Raw genomic sequence first — 21,587 nt, 5'->3', positions numbered from 1 at the left:
TTCACAGGTTAGAGAAATAAATGTAATAGGTTGAATGGTTTTGAAAAGCTAGCTTTGAGCAGGAATTGTTTTTTAAAATTGCAAAGAACTAAAAAAGTCAATGTGGGATTGGAGGCACAATCTGAGCAGAAAGCACCATAAGCTGCTATGGTGCAACTCTTATGTTGACTAGAAACTTTAATATGATGATGCTCTTCTTTTGATATTTCTTTGAGTTAAATTTTATTGTATGTAGCTGACACAGCACTGTTTGCAGCTCCTCAGTTTATGGTTATCCCGTGACAACAATGTATTCATCATATTTATTATTCTACAAAAGTATTTTTAAATGCACTGATGTGGTGTTTGCATGCTATGCAAGATGGTACATCATTGAATGTTTATAAGGAGCATCGCATAGGATATGTGATATTTGGCACCTGGAGGAGTCGGACACGCAGATCCTGAAAAGAAGTTAAGACTCTCTAGCAAGAGCCGTCTTTATTCTGAGTCTAATCTTTACTTTTAGTGAAATGGTTTATGAAAACCAATCAACTGCTCCAGGTGAGGCTCGAACTCACAACCTCGGCATGGCTCAGTGCAAGTACTGCTGTATAAGTACCGCGCGCTAACCGATTGCACCACTGGAGCTCACTGTTTTCATTCCTCCCCATTTGAGCCATCTAGTGCTAACCAAGTAGATACTGCACTGCTCCATTATTCACTGTGCAAGATCGATTCACATGCTAGCATGTTATCATGACTATTAAAAATACAGTCCAAATGGAATAGATTTGATAATTCTGCTATATCGTGTGCTCTGTCTATTGAACACCCCATACATTTGCCGTTCTGACACAGTCTAGGATAAACTTATGCTTATTTTTAATTAGCACATAGTTAGAATTTCACCAAAAATGAAATATAGGCCCCCAAGGCAGACGAGGTGGCCGAGTGGTTAAGGCGATGGACTGCTAATCCATTGTGCTCTGCACGCGTGGGTTCGAATCCCACCTTCGTCGGAAAGCCATCAGACACTCTTTTGAAGGTGAGCATGTCTCGTAGTACAATTACACTCTCTTTCAAGACACTGCCATAATCCACTAGAAGGGCCCAACTGACTATTCCATTATGGCATTTATGTCAAATAAAGGGAAGTATTTTGTGCTTAATTGAAATTACATCTTTCATGAAGTGTCCAGAGGATTGCCTATTCCTCACTCCTGGCCTTCCAACCAGTTTGGATAGATAGACTGATAAGAAAGCATTTCTTACTCCTAAAGTTTCAGCCGTCTCAAGTGTATGAGTGTTTACATTTGTCTGCCCCACAGAGACAGATCACTTCTAATAAGTGAGTTCTCTATCTGTCACTGATTGCGGACATACTCACTAGAGCTTTCAGTATGGTCATAAATGTGAATACTCTTATGTTCTCAAATCGAAATGGAGTTTTTCCTACTTTCAAGAAAAGTGTCTTAAGCATGCTCTTCGATTTGTGCACGCATGTAGACATTCAAATGCAACTGCATTTCCATACAGAGTCTCAAAATCATAGATATCTTCATACCGCAGTAAGAATACATGTTGCGATTTACAAACTGCAGGCAGACTGGCCTTGTAGCACAGTGGCAGAGCACTGGTCTTGTAAACCAGGGGTCATGAGTTCAAGCCTCATCAGGGCCTTTTTATATGTGTGTTTCTGTATGTTGTTTTCAAGTCATTCTTTCTAGGAGTCACACCTTGTCTTAAGTTTGCTTATTGACAAGCTTCCCTTTCCATCTTTCATCTTATCAAGAAGACTTCATGAAAACCATTGAACCATAAACTATTGCCTCACGCCTGACGAACGCCTGACAAACGCCATTCTCACCCCGCCGGGCAAGCCCTGCCGGGCAAAGCCAAATAAGCCATGCATATTTAAAGTTCCTTTGAAAGGCAGAGCGAGGACTAGGACGTCTGTTCCGACTGAGTCTGCATCCACAGAAAGGATGAAATAAGGCTCTAGAAATTTCACCAAGGAGATATGAACTTCATCCCCCTTAAAATACTTTTTCTCCCAGATACCCCGGCTCTTAGTCAAATGAGGTTAATCTTCAAAACCCCAACCCCACTAACCATAAATATTCACCTCTCCTGCTGTCCATTCAATTGATACAAGGTATCTTGTACATGGAGAGAATGTGAGAAAAAGCAGAATTGCTTCATAGATTTGGTGACCTTGGATGGGTGGGCTGGATAAAGAAGTGAACTTGGTTTCCGGAAAGGGAGTATCATGATGGGAATGAGGAAAAGAGAACATGGACCACATTCACAGGTTAGAGAAATAAATGTAATAGGTTGAATGGTTTTGAAAAGCTAGCTTTGAGCAGGAATTGTTTTTTAAAATTGCAAAGAACTAAAAAAGTCAATGTGGGATTGGAGGCACAATCTGAGCAGAAAGCACCATAAGCTGCTATGGTGCAACTCTTATGTTGACTAGAAACTTTAATATGATGATGCTCTTCTTTTGATATTTCTTTGAGTTAAATTTTATTGTATGTAGCTGACACAGCACTGTTTGCAGCTCCTCAGTTTATGGTTATCCCGTGACAACAATGTATTCATCATATTTATTATTCTACAAAAGTATTTTTAAATGCACTGATGTGGTGTTTGCATGCTATGCAAGATGGTACATCATTGAATGTTTATAAGGAGCATCGCATAGGATATGTGATATTTGGCACCTGGAGGAGTCGGACACGCAGATCCTGAAAAGAAGTTAAGACTCTCTAGCAAGAGCCGTCTTTATTCTGAGTCTAATCTTTACTTTTAGTGAAATGGTTTATGAAAACCAATCAACTGCTCCAGGTGAGGCTCGAACTCACAACCTCGGCATGGCTCAGTGCAAGTACTGCTGTATAAGTACCGCGCGCTAACCGATTGCGCCACTGGAGCTCACTGTTTTCATTTCTCCCCATTTGAGCCATCTAGTGCTAACCAAGTAGATACTGCACTGCTCCATTATTCACTGTGCAAGATCGACTCACATGCTAGCATGTTATCATGACTATTAAAAATACAGTCCAAATGGAATAGATTTGATAATTCTGCTATATCGTGTGCTCTGTCTATTGAACACCCCATACATTTGCCGTTCTGACACAGTCTAGGATAAACTTATGCTTATTTTTAATTAGCACATAGTTAGAATTTCACCAAAAATGAAATATAGGCCCACAAGGCAGACGAGGTGGCCGAGTGGTTAAGGCGATGGACTGCTAATCCATTGTGCTCTGCACGCGTTGGTTCGAATCCCACCTTCGTCGGAAAGCCATCAGACACTCTTTTGAAGGTGAGCATGTCTCGTAGTACAATTACACTCTCTTTCAAGACACTGCCATAATCCACTAGAAGGGCCCAACTGACTATTCCATTATGGCATTTATGTCAAATAAAGGGAAGTATTTTGTGCTTAATTGAAATTAGATCTTTCATGAAGTGTCCAGAGGATTGCCTATTCCTCACTCCTGGCCTTCCAACCAGTTTGGATAGATAGACTGATAAGAAAGCATTTCTTACTCCTAAAGTTTCAGCCGTCTTAAGTGTATGAGTGTTTACATTTGTCTGCCCCACAGAGACAGATCACTTCTAATAAGTGAGTTCTCTATCTGTCACTGATTGCGGACATACTCACTAGAGCTTTCAGTATGGTCATAAATGTGAATACTCTTATGTTCTCAAATCAAAATGGAGTTTTTCCTACTTTCAAGAAAAGTGTCTTAAGCATGCTCTTCGATTTGTGCACGCATGTAGACATTCAAATGCAACTGCATTTCCATACAGAGTCTCAAAATCATAGATATCTTCATACCGCAGTAAGAATACATGTTGCGATTTACAAACTGCAGGCAGACCATCCTTGTAGCTCAGTGGCAGAGCACTGGTCTTGTAAACCAGGGGTCATGAGTTCAAGCCTCATCAGGGCCTTTTTATATGTGTGTTTCTGTATGTTGTTTTCAAGTCATTCTTTCAAGGAGTCACACCTTGTCTTAAGTTTGCTTATTGACAAGCTTCCCTTTCCATCTTTCATCTTATCAAGAAGACTTCATGAAAACCATTGAACCATAAACTATTGCCTCACCCCTTCCGATCGCCTGACGAACGCCTGACAAACGCCAATCTCACCCCGCCGGGCAAGCCCTGCCGGGCAAGCCCTGCCGGGCAAAGCCAAATAAGCCATGCATATTTAAAGTTCCTTTGAAAGGCAGAGCGAGGACTAGGACGTCTGTTCCGACTGAGTCTGCATCCACAGAAAGGATGAAATAAGGCTCTAGAAATTTCACCAAGGAGATATGAACTTCATCCCCCTTAAAATACTTTTTCTCCCAGATACCCCGGCTCTTAGTCAAATGATGTTAATCTTCAAAACCCCACCCCCACTAACCATAAATATTCACCTCTCCTGCTGTCCATTCAATTGATACAAGGTATCTTGTACATGGAGAGAATGTGAGAAAAAGCAGAATTGCTTCATAGATTTGGTGACCTTGGATGGGTGGGCTGGATAAAGAAGTGAACTTGGATTCTGGAAAGGGAGTATCATGATGGGAATGAGGAAAAGAGAGCATGGACCACATTCACAGGTTAGAGAAATAAATGTAATAGGTTGAATGGTTTTGAAAAGCTAGCTTTGAGCAGGAATTGTTTTTTAAAATTGCAAAGAACTAAAAAAGTCAATGTGGGATTGGAGGCACAATCTGAGCAGAAAGCACCATAAGCTGCTATGGTGCAACTCTTATGTTGACTAGAAACTTTAATATGATGATGCTCTTCTTTTGATATTTCTTTGAGTTAAATTTTATTGTATGTAGCTGACACAGCACTGTTTGCAGCTCCTCAGTTTATGGTTATCCCGTGACAACAATGTATTCATCATATTTATTATTCTACAAAAGTATTTTTAAATGCACTGATGTGGTGTTTGCATGCTATGCAAGATGGTACATCATTGAATGTTTATAAGGAGCATCGCATAGGATATGTGATATTTGGCACCTGGAGGAGTCGGACACGCAGATCCTGAAAAGAAGTTAAGACTCTCTAGCAAGAGCCGTCTTTATTCTGAGTCTAATCTTTACTTTTAGTGAAATGGTTTATGAAAACCAATCAACTGCTCCAGGTGAGGCTCGAACTCACAACCTCAGCATGGCTCAGTGCAAGTACTGCTGTATAAGTACCGCGCGCTAACCGATTGCGCCACTGGAGCTCACTGTTTTCATTTCTCCCCATTTGAGCCATCTAGTGCTAACCAAGTAGATACTGCACTGCTCCATTATTCACTGTGCAAGATCGACTCACATGCTAGCATGTTATCATGACAATTAAAAATACAGTCCAAATGGAATAGATTTGATAATTCTGCTATATCGTGTGCTCTGTCTATTGAACACCCCATACATTTGCCGTTCTGACACAGTCTAGGATAAACTTATGCTTATTTTTAATTAGCACATAGTTAGAATTTCACCAAAAATGAAATATAGGCCCCCAAGGCAGACGAGGTGGCCGAGTGGTTAAGGCGATGGACTGCTAATCCATTGTGCTCTGCACGCGTGGGTTCGAATCCCACCTTCGTCGGAAAGCCATCAGACACTCTTTTGAAGGTGAGCATGTCTCGTAGTACAATTACACTCTCTTTCAAGACACTGCCATAATCCACTAGAAGGGCCCAACTGACTATTCCATTATGGCATTTATGTCAAATAAAGGGAAGTATTTTGTGCTTAATTGAAATTAGATCTTTCATGAAGTGTCCAGAGGATTGCCTATTCCTCACTCCTGGCCTTCCAACCAGTTTGGATAGATAGACTGATAAGAAAGCATTTCTTACTCCTAAAGTTTCAGCCGTCTCAAGTGTATGAGTGTTTACATTTGTCTGCCCCACAGAGACAGATCACTTCTAATAAGTGAGTTCTCTATCTGTCACTGATTGCGGACATACTCACTAGAGCTTTCAGTTCAGTATGGTCATAAATGTGAATACTCTTATGTTCTCAAATCAAAATGGAGTTTTTCCTACTTTCAAGAAAAGTGTCTTAAGCATGCTCTTCGATTTGTGCACGCATGTAGACATTCAAATGCAACTGCATTTCCATACAGAGTCTCAAAATCATAGATATCTTCATACCGCAGTAAGAATACATGTTGCGATTTACAAACTGCAGGCAGACCGGCCTTGTAGCACAGTGGCAGAGCACTGGTCTTGTAAACCAGGGGTCATGAGTTCAAGCCTCATCAGGGCCTTTTTATATGTGTGTTTCTGTATGTTGTTTTCAAGTCATTCTTTCTAGGAGTCACACCTTGTCTTAAGTTTGCTTATTGACAAGCTTCCCTTTCCATCTTTCATCTTATCAAGAAGACTTCATGAAAACCATTGAACCATAAACTATTGCCTCACCCCTTCCGATCGCCTGACGAACGCCTGACAAACGCCATTCTCACCCCGCCGGGCAAGCCCTGCCGGGCAAAGCCAAATAAGCCATGCATATTTAAAGTTCCTTTGAAAGGCAGAGCGAGGACTAGGACGTCTGTTCCGACTGAGTCTGCATCCACAGAAAGGATGAAATAAGGCTCTAGAAATTTCACCAAGGAGATATGAACCTCATCCCCCTTAAAATACTTTTTCTCCCAGATACCCCGGCTCTTAGTCAAATGAGGTTAATCTTCAAACCCCCACCCCCACTAACCATAAATATTCACCTCTCCTGCTGTCCATTCAATTGATACAAGGTATCTTGTACATGGAGAGAATGTGAGAAAAAGCAGAATTGCTTCATAGATTTGGTGACCTTGGATGGGTGGGCTGGATAAAGAAGTGAACTTGGTTTCCGGAAAGGGAGTATCATGATGGGAATGAGGAAAAGAGAACATGGACCACATTCACAGGTTAGAGAAATAAATGTAATAGGTTGAATGGTTTTGAAAAGCTAGCTTTGAGCAGGATTTGTTTTTTAAAATTGCAAAGAACTAAAAAAGTCAATGTGGGATTGGAGGCACAATCTGAGCAGAAAGCACCATAAGCTGCTATGGTGCAACTCTTATGTTGACTAGAAACTTTAATATGATGATGCTCTTCTTTTGATATTTCTTTGAGTTAAATTTTATTGTATGTAGCTGACACAGCACTGTTTGCAGCTCCTCAGTTTATGGTTATCCCGTGACAACAATGTATTCATCATATTTATTATTCTACAAAAGTATTTTTAAATGCACTGATGTGGTGTTTGCATGCTATGCAAGATGGTACATCATTGAATGTTTATAAGGAGCATCGCATAGGATATGTGATATTTGGCACCTGGAGGAGTCGGACACGCAGATCCTGAAAAGAAGTTAAGACTCTCTAGCAAGAGCCGTCTTTATTCTGAGTCTAATCTTTACTTTTAGTGAAATGGTTTATGAAAACCAATCAACTGCTCCAGGTGAGGCTCGAACTCACAACCTCAGCATGGCTCAGTGCAAGTACTGCTGTATAAGTACCGCGCGCTAACCGATTGCGCCACTGGAGCTCACTGTTTTCATTTCTCCCCATTTGAGCCATCTAGTGCTAACCAAGTAGATACTGCACTGCTCCATTATTCACTGTGCAAGATCGACTCACATGCTAGCATGTTATCATGACAATTAAAAATACAGTCCAAATGGAATAGATTTGATAATTCTGCTATATCGTGTGCTCTGTCTATTGAACACCCCATACATTTGCCGTTCTGACACAGTCTAGGATAAACTTATGCTTATTTTTAATTAGCACATAGTTAGAATTTCACCAAAAATGAAATATAGGCCCCCAAGGCAGACGAGGTGGCCGAGTGGTTAAGGCGATGGACTGCTAATCCATTGTGCTCTGCACGCGTGGGTTCGAATCCCACCTTCGTCGGAAAGCCATCAGACACTCTTTTGAAGGTGAGCATGTCTCGTAGTACAATTACACTCTCTTTCAAGACACTGCCATAATCCACTAGAAGGGCCCAACTGACTATTCCATTATGGCATTTATGTCAAATAAAGGGAAGTATTTTGTGCTTAATTGAAATTAGATCTTTCATGAAGTGTCCAGGGGATTGCCTATTCCTCACTCCTGGCCTTCCAACCAGTTTGGATAGATAGACTGATAAGAAAGCATTTCTTACTCCTAAAGTTTCAGCCGTCTCAAGTGTATGAGTGTTTACATTTGTCTGCCCCACAGAGACAGATCACTTCTAATAAGTGAGTTCTCTATCTGTCACTGATTGCGGACATACTCACTAGAGCTTTCAGTATGGTCATAAATGTGAATACTCTTATGTTCTCAAATCAAAATGGAGTTTTTCCTACTTTCAAGAAAAGTGTCTTAAGCATGCTCTTCGATTTGTGCACGCATGTAGACATTCAAATGCAACTGCATTTCCATACAGAGTCTCAAAATCATAGATATCTTCATACCGCAGTAAGAATACATGTTGCGATTTACAAACTGCAGGCAGACCATCCTTGTAGCTCAGTGGCAGAGCACTGGTCTTGTAAACCAGGGGTCATGAGTTCAAGCCTCATCAGGGCCTTTTTATATGTGTGTTTCTGTATGTTGTTTTCAAGTCATTCTTTCTAGGAGTCACACCTTGTCTTAAGTTTGCTTATTGACAAGCTTCCCTTTCCATCTTTCATCTTATCAAGAAGACTTCATGAAAACCATTGAACCATAAACTATTGCCTCACCCCTTCCGATCGCCTGACGAACGCCTGACAAACGCCATTCTCACCCCGCCGGGCAAGCCCCAAACGCCATTCTCACCCCGCCGGGCAAGCCCTGCCGGGCAAAGCCAAATAAGCCATGCATATTTAAAGTTCCTTTGAAAGGCAGAGCGAGGACTAGGACGTCTGTTCCGACTGAGTCTGCATCCACAGAAAGGATGAAATAAGGCTCTAGAAATTTCACCAAGGAGATATGAACTTCATCCCCCTTAAAATACTTTTTCTCCCAGATACCCCAGCTCTTAGTCAAATGAGGTTAATCTTCAAAACCCCACCCCCACTAACCATAAATATTCACCTCTCCTGCTGTCCATTCAATTGATACAAGGTATCTTGTACATGGAGAGAATGTGAGAAAAAGCAGAATTGCTTCATAGATTTGGTGACCTTGGATGGGTGGGCTGGATAAAGAAGTGAACTTGGTTTCTGGAAAGGGAGTATCATGATGGGAATGAGGAAAAGAGAACATGGACCACATTCACAGGTTAGAGAAATAAATGTAATAGGTTGAATGGTTTTGAAAAGCTAGCTTTGAGCAGGAATTGTTTTTTAAAATTGCAAAGAACTAAAAAAGTCAATGTGGGATTGGAGGCACAATCTGAGCAGAAAGCACCATAAGCTGCTATGGTGCAACTCTTATGTTGACTAGAAACTTTAATATGATGATGCTCTTCTTTTGATATTTCTTTGAGTTAAATTTTATTGTATGTAGCTGACACAGCACTGTTTGCAGCTCCTCAGTTTATGGTTATCCCGTGACAACAATGTATTCATCATATTTATTATTCTACAAAAGTATTTTTAAATGCACTGATGTGGTGTTTGCATGCTATGCAAGATGGTACATCATTGAATGTTTATAAGGAGCATCGCATAGGATATGTGATATTTGGCACCTGGAGGAGTCGGACACGCAGATCCTGAAAAGAAGTTAAGACTCTCTAGCAAGAGCCGTCTTTATTCTGAGTCTAATCTTTACTTTTAGTGAAATGGTTTATGAAAACCAATCAACTGCTCCAGGTGAGGCTCGAACTCACAACCTCGGCATGGCTCAGTGCAAGTACTGCTGTATAAGTACCGCGCGCTAACCGATTGCGCCACTGGAGCTCACTGTTTTCACTTCTCCCCATTTGAGCCATCTAGTGCTAACCAAGTAGATACTGCACTGCTCCATTATTCACTGTGCAAGATCGACTCAAATGCTAGCATGTTATCATGACCAATAAAAATACAGTCCAAATGGAATAGAGTTGATAATTCTGCTATATCGTGTGCTCTGTCTATTGAACACCCCATACATTTGCCGTTCTGACACAGTCTAGGATAAACTTATGCTTATTTTTAATTAGCACATAGTTAAAATTTCACCAAAAATGAAATATAGGCCCCTAAGGCAGACGAGGTGGCCGAGTGGTTAAGGCGATGGACTGCTAATCCATTGTGCTCTGCACACGTGGGTTCGAAGCCCACCTTCGTCGGAAAGCCATCAGACACTCTTTTGAAGGTGAGCATGTCTCGTAGTACAATTACACTCTCTTTCAAGACACTGCCATAATCCACTAGAAGGGCCCAACTGACTATTCCATTATGGCATTTATGTCAAATAAAGGGAAGTATTTTGTGCTTAATTGAAATTAGATCTTTCATGAAGTGTCCAGAGGATTGCCTATTCCTCACTCCTGGCCTTCCAACCAGTTTGGATAGATAGACTGATAAGAAAGCATTTCTTACTCCTAAAGTTTCAGCCGTCTCAAGTGTATGAGTGTTTACATTTGTCTGCCCCACAGAGACAGATCACTTCTAATAAGTGAGTTCTCTATCTGTCACTGATTGCGGACATACTCACTAGAGCTTTCAGTATGGTCATAAATGTGAATACTCTTATGTTCTCAAATCAAAATGGAGTTTTTCCTACTTTCAAGAAAAGTGTCTTAAGCATGCTCTTCGATTTGTGCACGCATGTAGACATTCAAATGCAACTGCATTTCCATACAGAGTCTCAAAATCATAGATATCTTCATACCGCAGTAAGAATACATGTTGCGATTTACAAACTGCAGGCAGACCGGCCTTGTAGCTCAGTGGCAGAGCACTGGTCTTGTAAACCAGGGGTCATGAGTTCAAGCCTCATCAGGGTCTTTTTATATGTGTGTTTCTGTATGTTGTTTTTAAGTCATTCTTTCTAGGAGTCACACCTTGTCTTAAGTTTGCTTATTGACAAGCTTCCCTTTCCATCTTTCATCTTATCAAGAAGACTTCATGAAAACCATTGAACCATAAACTATTGCCTCACCCCTTCCGATCGCCTGACGAACGCCTGACAAACGCCATTCTCACCCCGCCGGGCAAGCCCTGCCGGGCAAGCCCTGCCGGGCAAAGCCAAATAAGCCATGCATATTTAAAGTTCCTTTGAAAGGCAGAGCGAGGACTAGGACGTCTGTTCCGACTGAGTCTGCATCCACAGAAAGGATGAAATAAGGCTCTAGAAATTTCACCAAGGAGATATGAACTTCATCCCCCTTAAAATACTTTTTCTCCCAGATACCCCGGCTCTTAGTCAAATGAGGTTAATCTTCAAAACCCCACCCCCACTAACCATAAATATTCACCTCTCCTGCTGTCCATTCAATTGATACAAGGTATCTTGTACATGGAGAGAATGTGAGAAAAAGCAGAATTGCTTCATAGATTTGGTGACCTTGGATGGGTGGGCTGGATAAAGAAGTGAACTTGGTTTCTGGAAAGGGAGTATCATGATGGGAATGAGGAAAAGAGAACATGGACCACATTCACAGGTTAGAGAAATAAATGTAATAGGTTGAATGGTTTTGAAAAGCTAGCTTTGAGCAGGAATTGTTTTTTAAAATTGCAAAGAACTAAAAAAGTCAATGTGGGATTGGAGGCACAATCTGAGCAGAAAGCACCATAAGCTGCTATGGTGCAACTCTTATGTTGACTAGAAACTTTAATATGATGATGCTCTTCTTTTGATATTTCTTTGAGTTAAATTTTATTGTATGTAGCTGACACAGCACTGTTTGCAGCTCCTCAGTTTATGGTTATCCCGTGACAACAATGTATTCATCATATTTATTATTCTACAAAAGTATTTTTAAATGCACTGATGTGGTGTTTGCATGCTATGCAAGATGGTACATCATTGAATGTTTATAAGGAGCATCGCATAGGATATGTGATATTTGGCACCTGGAGGAGTCGGACACGCAGATCCTGAAAAGAAGTTAAGACTCTCTAGCAAGAGCCGTCTTTATTCTGAGTCTAATCTTTACTTTTAGTGAAATGGTTTATGAAAACCAATCAACTGCTCCAGGTGAGGCTCGAACTCACAACCTCGGCATGGCTCAGTGCAAGTACTGCTGTATAAGTACCGCGCGCTAACCGATTGCGCCACTGGAGCTCACTGTTTTCACTTCTCCCCATTTGAGCCATCTAGTGCTAACCAAGTAGATACTGCACTGCTCCATTATTCACTGTGCAAGATCGACTCAAATGCTAGCATGTTATCATGACCAATAAAAATACAGTCCAAATGGAATAGAGTTGATAATTCTGCTATATCGTGTGCTCTGTCTATTGAACACCCCATACATTTGCCGTTCTGACACAGTCTAGGATAAACTTATGCTTATTTTTAATTAGCACATAGTTAAAATTTCACCAAAAATGAAATATAGGCCCCTAAGGCAGACGAGGTGGCCGAGTGGTTAAGGCGATGGACTGCTAATCCATTGTGCTCTGCACGCGTGGGTTCGAAGCCCACCTTCGTCGGAAAGCCATCAGACACTCTTTTGAAGGTGAGCATGTCTCGTAGTACAATTACACTCTCTTTCAAGACACTGCCATAATCCACTAGAAGGGCCCAACTGACTATTCCATTATGGCATTTATGTCAAATAAAGGGAAGTATTTTGTGCTTAATTGAAATTAGATCTTTCATGAAGTGTCCAGAGGATTGCCTATTCCTCACTCCTGGCCTTCCAACCAGTTTGGATAGATAGACTGATAAGAAAGCATTTCTTACTCCTAAAGTTTCAGCCGTCTCAAGTGTATGAGTGTTTACATTTGTCTGCCCCACAGAGACAGATCACTTCTAATAAGTGAGTTCTCTATCTGTCACTGATTGCGGACATACTCACTAGAGCTTTCAGTATGGTCATAAATGTGAATACTCTTATGTTCTCAAATCAAAATGGAGTTTTTCCTACTTTCAAGAAAAGTGTCTTAAGCATGCTCTTCGATTTGTGCACGCATGTAGACATTCAAATGCAACTGCATTTCCATACAGAGTCTCAAAATCATAGATATCTTCATACCGCAGTAAGAATACATGTTGCGATTTACAAACTGCAGGCAGACCGGCCTTGTAGCTCAGTGGCAGAGCACTGGTCTTGTAAACCAGGGGTCATGAGTTCAAGCCTCATCAGGGTCTTTTTATATGTGTGTTTCTGTATGTTGTTTTTAAGTCATTCTTTCTAGGAGTCACACCTTGTCTTAAGTTTGCTTATTGACAAGCTTCCCTTTCCATCTTTCATCTTATCAAGAAGACTTCATGAAAACCATTGAACCATAAACTATTGCCTCACCCCTTCCGATCGCCTGACGAACGCCTGACAAACGCCATTCTCACCCCGCCGGGCAAGCCCCGCCGGGCAAAGCCAAATAAGCCATGCATATTTAAAGTTCCTTTGAAAGGCAGAGCGAGGACTAGGACGTCTGTTCCGACTGAGTCTGCATCCACAGAAAGGATGAAATAAGGCTCTAGAAATTTCACCAAGGAGATATGAACTTCATCCCCCTTAAAATACTTTTTCTCCCAGATACCCCGGCTCTTAGTCAAATGAGGTTAATCTTCAAACCCCCACCCCCACTAACCATAAATATTCACCTCTCCTGCTGTCCATTCAATTGATACAAGGTATCTTGTACATGGAGAGAATGTGAGAAAAAGCAGAATTGCTTCATAGATTTGGTGACCTTGGATGGGTGGGCTGGATAAAGAAGTGAACTTGGTTTCCGGAAAGGGAGTATCATGATGGGAATGAGGAAAAGAGAACATGGACCACATTCACAGGTTAGAGAAATAAATGTAATAGGTTGAATGGTTTTGAAAAGCTAGCTTTGAGCAGGATTTGTTTTTTAAAATTGCAAAGAACTAAAAAAGTCAATGTGGGATTGGAGGCACAATCTGAGCAGAAAGCACCATAAGCTGCTATGGTGCAACTCTTATGTTGACTAGAAACTTTAATATGATGATGCTCTTCTTTTGATATTTCTTTGAGTTAAATTTTATTGTATGTAGCTGACACAGCACTGTTTGCAGCTCCTCAGTTTATGGTTATCCCGTGACAACAATGTATTCATCATATTTATTATTCTACAAAAGTATTTTTAAATGCACTGATGTGGTGTTTGCATGCTATGCAAGATGGTACATCATTGAATGTTTATAAGGAGCATCGCATAGGATATGTGATATTTGGCACCTGGAGGAGTCGGACACGCAGATCCTGAAAAGAAGTTAAGACTCTCTAGCAAGAGCCGTCTTTATTCTGAGTCTAATCTTTACTTTTAGTGAAATGGTTTATGAAAACCAATCAACTGCTCCAGGTGAGGCTCGAACTCACAACCTCAGCATGGCTCAGTGCAAGTACTGCTGTATAAGTACCGCGCGCTAACCGATTGTGCCACTGGAGCTCACTGTTTTCATTTCTCCCCATTTGAGCCATCTAGTGCTAACCAAGTAGATACTGCACTGCTCCATTATTCACTGTGCAAGATCGACTCACATGCTAGCATGTTATCATGACAATTAAAAATACAGTCCAAATGGAATAGATTTGATAATTCTGCTATATCGTGTGCTCTGTCTATTGAACACCCCATACATTTGCCGTTCTGACACAGTCTAGGATAAACTTATGCTTATTTTTAATTAGCACATAGTTAGAATTTCACCAAAAATGAAATATAGGCCCCCAAGGCAGACGAGGTGGCCGAGTGGTTAAGGCGATGGACTGCTAATCCATTGTGCTCTGCACGCGTGGGTTCGAATCCCACCTTCGTCGGAAAGCCATCAGACACTCTTTTGAAGGTGAGCATGTCTCGTAGTACAATTACACTCTCTTTCAAGACACTGCCATAATCCACTAGAAGGGCCCAACTGACTATTCCATTATGGCATTTATGTCAAATAAAGGGAAGTATTTTGTGCTTAATTGAAATTAGATCTTTCATGAAGTGTCCAGGGGATTGCCTATTCCTCACTCCTGGCCTTCCAACCAGTTTGGATAGATAGACTGATAAGAAAGCATTTCTTACTCCTAAAGTTTCAGCCGTCTCAAGTGTATGAGTGTTTACATTTGTCTGCCCCACAGAGACAGATCACTTCTAATAAGTGAGTTCTCTATCTGTCACTGATTGCGGACATACTCACTAGAGCTTTCAGTATGGTCATAAATGTGAATACTCTTATGTTCTCAAATCAAAATGGAGTTTTTCCTACTTTCAAGAAAAGTGTCTTAAGCATGCTCTTCGATTTGTGCACGCATGTAGACATTCAAATGCAACTGCATTTCCATACAGAGTCTCAAAATCATAGATATCTTCATACCGCAGTAAGAATACATGTTGCGATTTACAAACTGCAGGCAGACCATCCTTGTAGCTCAGTGGCAGAGCACTGGTCTTGTAAACCAGGGGTCATGAGTTCAAGCCTCATCAGGGCCTTTTTATATGTGTGTTTCTGTATGTTGTTTTCAAGTCATTCTTTCTAGGAGTCACACCTTGTCTTAAGTTTGCTTATTGACAAGCTTCCCTTTCCATCTTTCATCTTATCAAGAAGACTTCATGAAAACCATTGAACCATAAACTATTGCCTCACCCCTTCCGATCGCCTGACGAACGCCTGACAAACGCCATTCTCACCCCGCCGGGCAAGCCCCAAACGCCATTCTCACCCCGCCGGGCAAGCCCTGCCGGGCAAAGCCAAATAAGCCATGCATATTTAAAGTTCCTTTGAAAGGCAGAGCGAGGACTAGGACGTCTGTTCCGACTGAGTCTGCATCCACAGAAAGGATGAAATAAGGCTCTAGAAATTTCACCAAGGAGATATGAACTTCATCCCCCTTAAAATACTTTTTCTCCCAGATACCCCGGCTCTTAGTCAAATGAGGTTAATCTTCAAAACCCCACCCCCACTAACCATAAATATTCACCTCTCCTGCTGTCCATTCAATTGATACAAGGTATCTTGTACATGGAGAGAATGTGAGAAAAAGCAGAATTGCTTCATAGATTTGGTGACCTTGGATGGGTGGGCTGGATAAAGAAGTGAACTTGGTTTCTGGAAAGGGAGTATCATGATGGGAATGAGGAAAAGAGAACATGGACCACATTCACAGGTTAGAGAAATAAATGTAATAGGTTGAATGGTTTTGAAAAGCTAGCTTTGAGCAGGAATTGTTTTTTAAAATTGCAAAGAACTAAAAAAGTCAATGTGGGATTGGAGGCACAATCTGAGCAGAAAGCACCATAAGCTGCTATGGTGCAACTCTTATGTTGACTAGAAACTTTAATATGATGATGCTCTTCTTTTGATATTTCTTTGAGTTAAATTTTATTGTATGTAGCTGACACAGCACTGTTTGCAGCTCCTCAGTTTATGGTTATCCCGTGACAACAATGTATTCATCATATTTATTATTCTACAAAAGTATTTTTAAATGCACTGATGTGGTGTTTGCATGCTATGCAAGATGGTACATCATTGAATGTTTATAAGGAGCATCGCATAGGATATGTGATATTTGGCACCTGGAGGAGTCGGACACGCAGATCCTGAAAAGAAGTTAAGACTCTCTAGCAAGAGCCGTCTTTATTCTGAGTCTAATCTTTACTTTTAGTGAAATGGTTTATGAAAACCAATCAACTGCTCCAGGTGAGGCTCGAACTCACAACCTCGGCATGGCTCAGTGCAAGTACTGCTGTATAAGTACCGCGCGCTAACCGATTGCGCCACTGGAGCTCACTGTTTTCACTTCTCCCCATTTGAGCCATCTAGTGCTAACCAAGTAGATACTGCACTGCTCCATTATTCACTGTGCAAGATCGACTCAAATGCTAGCATGTTATCATGACCAATAAAAATACAGTCCAAATGGAATAGAGTTGATAATTCTGCTATATCGTGTGCTCTGTCTATTGAACACCCCATACATTTGCCGTTCTGACACAGTCTAGGATAAACTTATGCTTATTTTTAATTAGCACATAGTTAAAATTTCACCAAAAATGAAATATAGGCCCCTAAGGCAGACGAGGTGGCCGAGTGGTTAAGGCGATGGACTGCTAATCCATTGTGCTCTGCACGCGTGGGTTCGAAGCCCACCTTCGTCGGAAAGCCATCAGACACTCTTTTGAAGGTGAGCATGTCTCGTAGTACAATTACACTCTCTTTCAAGACACTGCCATAATCCACTAGAAGGGCCCAACTGACTATTCCATTATGGCATTTATGTCAAATAAAGGGAAGTATTTTGGGCTTAATTGAAATTAGATCTTTCATGAAGTGTCCAGAGGATTGCCTATTCCTCACTCCTGGCCTTCCAACCAGTTTGGATAGATAGACTGATAAGAAAGCATTTCTTACTCCTAAAGTTTCAGCCGTCTCAAGTGTATGAGTGTTTACATTTGTCTGCCCCACAGAGACAGATCACTTCTAATAAGTGAGTTCTCTATCTGTCACTGATTGCGGACATACTCACTAGAGCTTTCAGTATGGTCATAAATGTGAATACTCTTATGTTCTCAAATCAAAATGGAGTTTTTCCTACTTTCAAGAAAAGTGTCTTAAGCATGCTCTTCGATTTGTGCACGCATGTAGACATTCAAATGCAACTGCATTTCCATACAGAGTCTCAAAATCATAGATATCTTCATACCGCAGTAAGAATACATGTTGCGATTTACAAACTGCAGGCAGACCGGCCTTGTAGCTCAGTGGCAGAGCACTGGTCTTGTAAACCAGGGGTCATGAGTTCAAGCCTCATCAGGGTCTTTTTATATGTGTGTTTCTGTATGTTGTTTTTAAGTCATTCTTTCTAGGAGTCACACCTTGTCTTAAGTTTGCTTATTGACAAGCTTCCCTTTCCATCTTTCATCTTATCAAGAAGACTTCATGAAAACCATTGAACCATAAACTATTGCCTCACCCCTTCCGATCGCCTGACGAACGCCTGACAAACGCCATTCTCACCCCGCCGGGCAAGCCCTGCCGGGCAAGCCCTGCCGGGCAAAGCCAAATAAGCCATGCATATTTAAAGTTCCTTTGAAAGGCAGAGCGAGGACTAGGACGTCTGTTCCGACTGAGTCTGCATCCACAGAAAGGATGAAATAAGGCTCTAGAAATTTCACCAAGGAGATATGAACTTCATCCCCCTTAAAATACTTTTTCTCCCAGATACCCCGGCTCTTAGTCAAATGAGGTTAATCTTCAAAACCCCACCCCCACTAACCATAAATATTCACCTCTCCTGCTGTCCATTCAATTGATACAAGGTATCTTGTACATGGAGAGAATGTGAGAAAAAGCAGAATTGCTTCATAGATTTGGTGACCTTGGATGGGTGGGCTGGATAAAGAAGTGAACTTGGTTTCTGGAAAGGGAGTATCATGATGGGAATGAGGAAAAGAGAACATGGACCACATTCACAGGTTAGAGAAATAAATGTAATAGGTTGAATGGTTTTGAAAAGCTAGCTTTGAGCAGGAATTGTTTTTTAAAATTGCAAAGAACTAAAAAAGTCAATGTGGGATTGGAGGCACAATCTGAGCAGAAAGCACCATAAGCTGCTATGGTGCAACTCTTATGTTGACTAGAAACTTTAATATGATGATGCTCTTCTTTTGATATTTCTTTGAGTTAAATTTTATTGTATGTAGCTGACACAGCACTGTTTGCAGCTCCTCAGTTTATGGTTATCCCGTGACAACAATGTATTCATCATATTTATTATTCTACAAAAGTATTTTTAAATGCACTGATGTGGTGTTTGCATGCTATGCAAGATGGTACATCATTGAATGTTTATAAGGAGCATCGCATAGGATATGTGATATTTGGCACCTGGAGGAGTCGGACACGCAGATCCTGAAAAGAAGTTAAGACTCTCTAGCAAGAGCCGTCTTTATTCTGAGTCTAATCTTTACTTTTAGTGAAATGGTTTATGAAAACCAATCAACTGCTCCAGGTGAGGCTCGAACTCACAACCTCGGCATGGCTCAGTGCAAGTACTGCTGTATAAGTACCGCGCGCTAACCGATTGCGCCACTGGAGCTCACTGTTTTCACTTCTCCCCATTTGAGCCATCTAGTGCTAACCAAGTAGATACTGCACTGCTCCATTATTCACTGTGCAAGATCGACTCAAATGCTAGCATGTTATCATGACCAATAAAAATACAGTCCAAATGGAATAGAGTTGATAATTCTGCTATATCGTGTGCTCTGTCTATTGAACACCCCATACATTTGCCGTTCTGACACAGTCTAGGATAAACTTATGCTTATTTTTAATTAGCACATAGTTAAAATTTCACCAAAAATGAAATATAGGCCCCTAAGGCAGACGAGGTGGCCGAGTGGTTAAGGCGATGGACTGCTAATCCATTGTGCTCTGCACGCGTGGGTTCGAAGCCCACCTTCGTCGGAAAGCCATCAGACACTCTTTTGAAGGTGAGCATGTCTCGTAGTACAATTACACTCTCTTTCAAGACACTGCCATAATCCACTAGAAGGGCCCAACTGACTATTCCATTATGGCATTTATGTCAAATAAAGGGAAGTATTTTGTGCTTAATTGAAATTAGATCTTTCATGAAGTGTCCAGAGGATTGCCTATTCCTCACTCCTGGCCTTCCAACCAGTTTGGATAGATAGACTGATAAGAAAGCATTTCTTACTCCTAAAGTTTCAGCCGTCTCAAGTGTATGAGTGTTTACATTTGTCTGCCCCACAGAGACAGATCACTTCTAATAAGTGAGTTCTCTATCTGTCACTGATTGCGGACATACTCACTAGAGCTTTCAGTATGGTCATAAATGTGAATACTCTTATGTTCTCAAATCAAAATGGAGTTTTTCCTACTTTCAAGAAAAGTGTCTTAAGCATGCTCTTCGATTTGTGCACGCATGTAGACATTCAAATGCAACTGCATTTCCATACAGAGTCTCAAAATCATAGATATCTTCATACCGCAGTAAGAATACATGTTGCGATTTACAAACTGCAGGCAGACCGGCCTTGTAGCTCAGTGGCAGAGCACTGGTCTTGTAAACCAGGGGTCATGAGTTCAAGCCTCATCAGGGTCTTTTTATATGTGTGTTTCTGTATGTTGTTTTTAAGTCATTCTTTCTAGGAGTCACACCTTGTCTTAAGTTTGCTTATTGACAAGCTTCCCTTTCCATCTTTCATCTTATCAAGAAGACTTCATGAAAACCATTGAACCATAAACTATTGCCTCACCCCTTCCGATCGCCTGACGAACGCCTGACAAACGCCATTCTCACCCCGCCGGGCAAAGCCAAATAAGCCATGCATATTTAAAGTTCCTTTGAAAGGCAGAGCGAGGACTAGGACGTCTGTTCCGACTGAGTCTGCATCCACAGAAAGGATGAAATAAGGCTCTAGAAATTTCACCAAGGAGATATGAACTTCATCCCCCTTAAAATACTTTTTCTCCCAGATACCCCGGCTCTTAGTCAAATGAGGTTAATCTTCAAAACCCCACCCCCACTAACCATAAATATTCACCTCTCCTGCTGTCCATTCAATTGATACAAGGTATCTTGTACATGGAGAGAATGTGAGAAAAAGCAGAATTGCTTCATAGATTTGGTGACCTTGGATGGGTGGGCTGGATAAAGAAGTGAACTTGGTTTCTGGAAAGGGAGTATCATGATGGGAATGAGGAAAAGAGAACATGGACCACATTTACAGGTTAGAGAAATAAATGTAATAGGTTGAATGGTTTTGAAAAGCTAGCTTTGAGCAGGAATTGTTTTTTAAAATTGCAAAGAACTAAAAAAGTCAATGTGGGATTGGAGGCACAATCTGAGCAGAAAGCACCATAAGCTGCTATGGTGCAACTCTTATGTTGACTAGAAACTTTAATATGATGATGCTCTTCTTTTGATATTTCTTTGAGTTAAATTTTATTGTATGTAGCTGACACAGCACTGTTTGCAGCTCCTCAGTTTATGGTTATCCCGTGACAACAATGTATTCATCATATTTATTATTCTACAAAAGTATTTTTAAATGCACTGATGTGGTGTTTGCATGCTATGCAAGATGGTACATCATTGAATGTTTATAAGGAGCATCGCATAGGATATGTGATATTTGGCACCTGGAGGAGTCGGACACGCAGATCCTGAAAAGAAGTTAAGACTCTATAGCAAGAGCCGTCTTTATTCTGAGTCTAAACTTTACTTTTAGTGAAATGGTTTATGAAAACCAATCAACTGCTCCAGGTGAGGCTCGAACTCAAAACCTCGGCATGGCTCAGTGCAAGTACTGCTGTATAAGTACCGCGCGCTAACCGATTGCGCCACTGGAGCTCACTGTTTTCATTTCTCCCCATTTGAGCCATCTAGTGCTAACCAAGTAGATACTGCACTGCTCCATTATTCACTGTGCAAGATCGACTCACATGCTAGCATGTTATCATGACTATTAAAAATACAGTCCAAATGGAATTGATTTGATAATTCTGCTATATCGTGTGCTCTGTCTATTGAACACCCCATACATTTGCC

The 21,587-nt window shown here is 41.1% G+C and overlaps 28 non-coding genes across 28 annotated transcripts; 18 read left to right on the top strand and 10 right to left on the bottom strand.

The window, feature by feature from the left end:
* Nucleotides 1-535: 535 nt before the first annotated feature.
* Nucleotides 536-630, bottom strand: TRNAI-UAU (transfer RNA isoleucine (anticodon UAU)). The gene is made up of 2 exons: nucleotides 593-630; nucleotides 536-571 (listed from the first exon to the last, which is right to left on the bottom strand). It is a non-coding gene; the product is annotated as a tRNA-Ile (tRNA).
* Nucleotides 631-919: 289 nt separating this feature from the next.
* TRNAS-GCU (transfer RNA serine (anticodon GCU)) lies at nucleotides 920-1,001 on the top strand. Its single transcript has one exon. It is a non-coding gene; the product is annotated as a tRNA-Ser (tRNA).
* A 589-nt stretch (nucleotides 1,002-1,590) lies between these two features.
* TRNAT-UGU (transfer RNA threonine (anticodon UGU)) lies at nucleotides 1,591-1,662 on the top strand. The gene has a single exon. It is a non-coding gene; the product is annotated as a tRNA-Thr (tRNA).
* A 1,159-nt stretch (nucleotides 1,663-2,821) lies between these two features.
* TRNAI-UAU (transfer RNA isoleucine (anticodon UAU)) lies at nucleotides 2,822-2,916 on the bottom strand. The gene is made up of 2 exons: nucleotides 2,879-2,916; nucleotides 2,822-2,857 (listed from the first exon to the last, which is right to left on the bottom strand). It is a non-coding gene; the product is annotated as a tRNA-Ile (tRNA).
* Nucleotides 2,917-3,205: 289 nt separating this feature from the next.
* TRNAS-GCU (transfer RNA serine (anticodon GCU)) lies at nucleotides 3,206-3,287 on the top strand. Its single transcript has one exon. It is a non-coding gene; the product is annotated as a tRNA-Ser (tRNA).
* A 589-nt stretch (nucleotides 3,288-3,876) lies between these two features.
* Nucleotides 3,877-3,948, top strand: TRNAT-UGU (transfer RNA threonine (anticodon UGU)). The gene has a single exon. It is a non-coding gene; the product is annotated as a tRNA-Thr (tRNA).
* A 1,184-nt stretch (nucleotides 3,949-5,132) lies between these two features.
* On the bottom strand, nucleotides 5,133-5,227 carry TRNAI-UAU (transfer RNA isoleucine (anticodon UAU)). Its single transcript has 2 exons — nucleotides 5,190-5,227; nucleotides 5,133-5,168 (listed from the first exon to the last, which is right to left on the bottom strand). It is a non-coding gene; the product is annotated as a tRNA-Ile (tRNA).
* Nucleotides 5,228-5,516: 289 nt separating this feature from the next.
* Nucleotides 5,517-5,598, top strand: TRNAS-GCU (transfer RNA serine (anticodon GCU)). The gene has a single exon. It is a non-coding gene; the product is annotated as a tRNA-Ser (tRNA).
* A 594-nt stretch (nucleotides 5,599-6,192) lies between these two features.
* Nucleotides 6,193-6,264, top strand: TRNAT-UGU (transfer RNA threonine (anticodon UGU)). Its single transcript has one exon. It is a non-coding gene; the product is annotated as a tRNA-Thr (tRNA).
* Nucleotides 6,265-7,434: 1,170 nt separating this feature from the next.
* TRNAI-UAU (transfer RNA isoleucine (anticodon UAU)) lies at nucleotides 7,435-7,529 on the bottom strand. The gene is made up of 2 exons: nucleotides 7,492-7,529; nucleotides 7,435-7,470 (listed from the first exon to the last, which is right to left on the bottom strand). It is a non-coding gene; the product is annotated as a tRNA-Ile (tRNA).
* A 289-nt stretch (nucleotides 7,530-7,818) lies between these two features.
* Nucleotides 7,819-7,900, top strand: TRNAS-GCU (transfer RNA serine (anticodon GCU)). The gene has a single exon. It is a non-coding gene; the product is annotated as a tRNA-Ser (tRNA).
* Nucleotides 7,901-8,489: 589 nt separating this feature from the next.
* Nucleotides 8,490-8,561, top strand: TRNAT-UGU (transfer RNA threonine (anticodon UGU)). Its single transcript has one exon. It is a non-coding gene; the product is annotated as a tRNA-Thr (tRNA).
* Nucleotides 8,562-9,763: 1,202 nt separating this feature from the next.
* On the bottom strand, nucleotides 9,764-9,858 carry TRNAI-UAU (transfer RNA isoleucine (anticodon UAU)). Its single transcript has 2 exons — nucleotides 9,821-9,858; nucleotides 9,764-9,799 (listed from the first exon to the last, which is right to left on the bottom strand). It is a non-coding gene; the product is annotated as a tRNA-Ile (tRNA).
* A 289-nt stretch (nucleotides 9,859-10,147) lies between these two features.
* TRNAS-GCU (transfer RNA serine (anticodon GCU)) lies at nucleotides 10,148-10,229 on the top strand. The gene has a single exon. It is a non-coding gene; the product is annotated as a tRNA-Ser (tRNA).
* A 589-nt stretch (nucleotides 10,230-10,818) lies between these two features.
* On the top strand, nucleotides 10,819-10,890 carry TRNAT-UGU (transfer RNA threonine (anticodon UGU)). The gene has a single exon. It is a non-coding gene; the product is annotated as a tRNA-Thr (tRNA).
* A 1,184-nt stretch (nucleotides 10,891-12,074) lies between these two features.
* On the bottom strand, nucleotides 12,075-12,169 carry TRNAI-UAU (transfer RNA isoleucine (anticodon UAU)). The gene is made up of 2 exons: nucleotides 12,132-12,169; nucleotides 12,075-12,110 (listed from the first exon to the last, which is right to left on the bottom strand). It is a non-coding gene; the product is annotated as a tRNA-Ile (tRNA).
* Nucleotides 12,170-12,458: 289 nt separating this feature from the next.
* On the top strand, nucleotides 12,459-12,540 carry TRNAS-GCU (transfer RNA serine (anticodon GCU)). The gene has a single exon. It is a non-coding gene; the product is annotated as a tRNA-Ser (tRNA).
* A 589-nt stretch (nucleotides 12,541-13,129) lies between these two features.
* Nucleotides 13,130-13,201, top strand: TRNAT-UGU (transfer RNA threonine (anticodon UGU)). Its single transcript has one exon. It is a non-coding gene; the product is annotated as a tRNA-Thr (tRNA).
* Nucleotides 13,202-14,371: 1,170 nt separating this feature from the next.
* TRNAI-UAU (transfer RNA isoleucine (anticodon UAU)) lies at nucleotides 14,372-14,466 on the bottom strand. Its single transcript has 2 exons — nucleotides 14,429-14,466; nucleotides 14,372-14,407 (listed from the first exon to the last, which is right to left on the bottom strand). It is a non-coding gene; the product is annotated as a tRNA-Ile (tRNA).
* Nucleotides 14,467-14,755: 289 nt separating this feature from the next.
* Nucleotides 14,756-14,837, top strand: TRNAS-GCU (transfer RNA serine (anticodon GCU)). Its single transcript has one exon. It is a non-coding gene; the product is annotated as a tRNA-Ser (tRNA).
* Nucleotides 14,838-15,426: 589 nt separating this feature from the next.
* Nucleotides 15,427-15,498, top strand: TRNAT-UGU (transfer RNA threonine (anticodon UGU)). The gene has a single exon. It is a non-coding gene; the product is annotated as a tRNA-Thr (tRNA).
* A 1,202-nt stretch (nucleotides 15,499-16,700) lies between these two features.
* TRNAI-UAU (transfer RNA isoleucine (anticodon UAU)) lies at nucleotides 16,701-16,795 on the bottom strand. Its single transcript has 2 exons — nucleotides 16,758-16,795; nucleotides 16,701-16,736 (listed from the first exon to the last, which is right to left on the bottom strand). It is a non-coding gene; the product is annotated as a tRNA-Ile (tRNA).
* A 289-nt stretch (nucleotides 16,796-17,084) lies between these two features.
* Nucleotides 17,085-17,166, top strand: TRNAS-GCU (transfer RNA serine (anticodon GCU)). The gene has a single exon. It is a non-coding gene; the product is annotated as a tRNA-Ser (tRNA).
* Nucleotides 17,167-17,755: 589 nt separating this feature from the next.
* Nucleotides 17,756-17,827, top strand: TRNAT-UGU (transfer RNA threonine (anticodon UGU)). The gene has a single exon. It is a non-coding gene; the product is annotated as a tRNA-Thr (tRNA).
* A 1,184-nt stretch (nucleotides 17,828-19,011) lies between these two features.
* On the bottom strand, nucleotides 19,012-19,106 carry TRNAI-UAU (transfer RNA isoleucine (anticodon UAU)). Its single transcript has 2 exons — nucleotides 19,069-19,106; nucleotides 19,012-19,047 (listed from the first exon to the last, which is right to left on the bottom strand). It is a non-coding gene; the product is annotated as a tRNA-Ile (tRNA).
* Nucleotides 19,107-19,395: 289 nt separating this feature from the next.
* TRNAS-GCU (transfer RNA serine (anticodon GCU)) lies at nucleotides 19,396-19,477 on the top strand. Its single transcript has one exon. It is a non-coding gene; the product is annotated as a tRNA-Ser (tRNA).
* A 589-nt stretch (nucleotides 19,478-20,066) lies between these two features.
* TRNAT-UGU (transfer RNA threonine (anticodon UGU)) lies at nucleotides 20,067-20,138 on the top strand. The gene has a single exon. It is a non-coding gene; the product is annotated as a tRNA-Thr (tRNA).
* Nucleotides 20,139-21,294: 1,156 nt separating this feature from the next.
* Nucleotides 21,295-21,389, bottom strand: TRNAI-UAU (transfer RNA isoleucine (anticodon UAU)). The gene is made up of 2 exons: nucleotides 21,352-21,389; nucleotides 21,295-21,330 (listed from the first exon to the last, which is right to left on the bottom strand). It is a non-coding gene; the product is annotated as a tRNA-Ile (tRNA).
* Between the last annotated feature and the right edge of the window lie 198 nt (nucleotides 21,390-21,587).

Source organism: Lissotriton vulgaris, unplaced genomic scaffold (assembly GCF_964263255.1).
Source record: "Lissotriton vulgaris unplaced genomic scaffold, aLisVul1.2 SCAFFOLD_1673, whole genome shotgun sequence".
Lineage (NCBI taxonomy): Eukaryota > Metazoa > Chordata > Amphibia > Caudata > Salamandridae > Lissotriton > Lissotriton vulgaris.
Note: the sequence above shows the minus strand (reverse complement) of the source record. Positions and strands in the feature narration are given on the sequence as shown.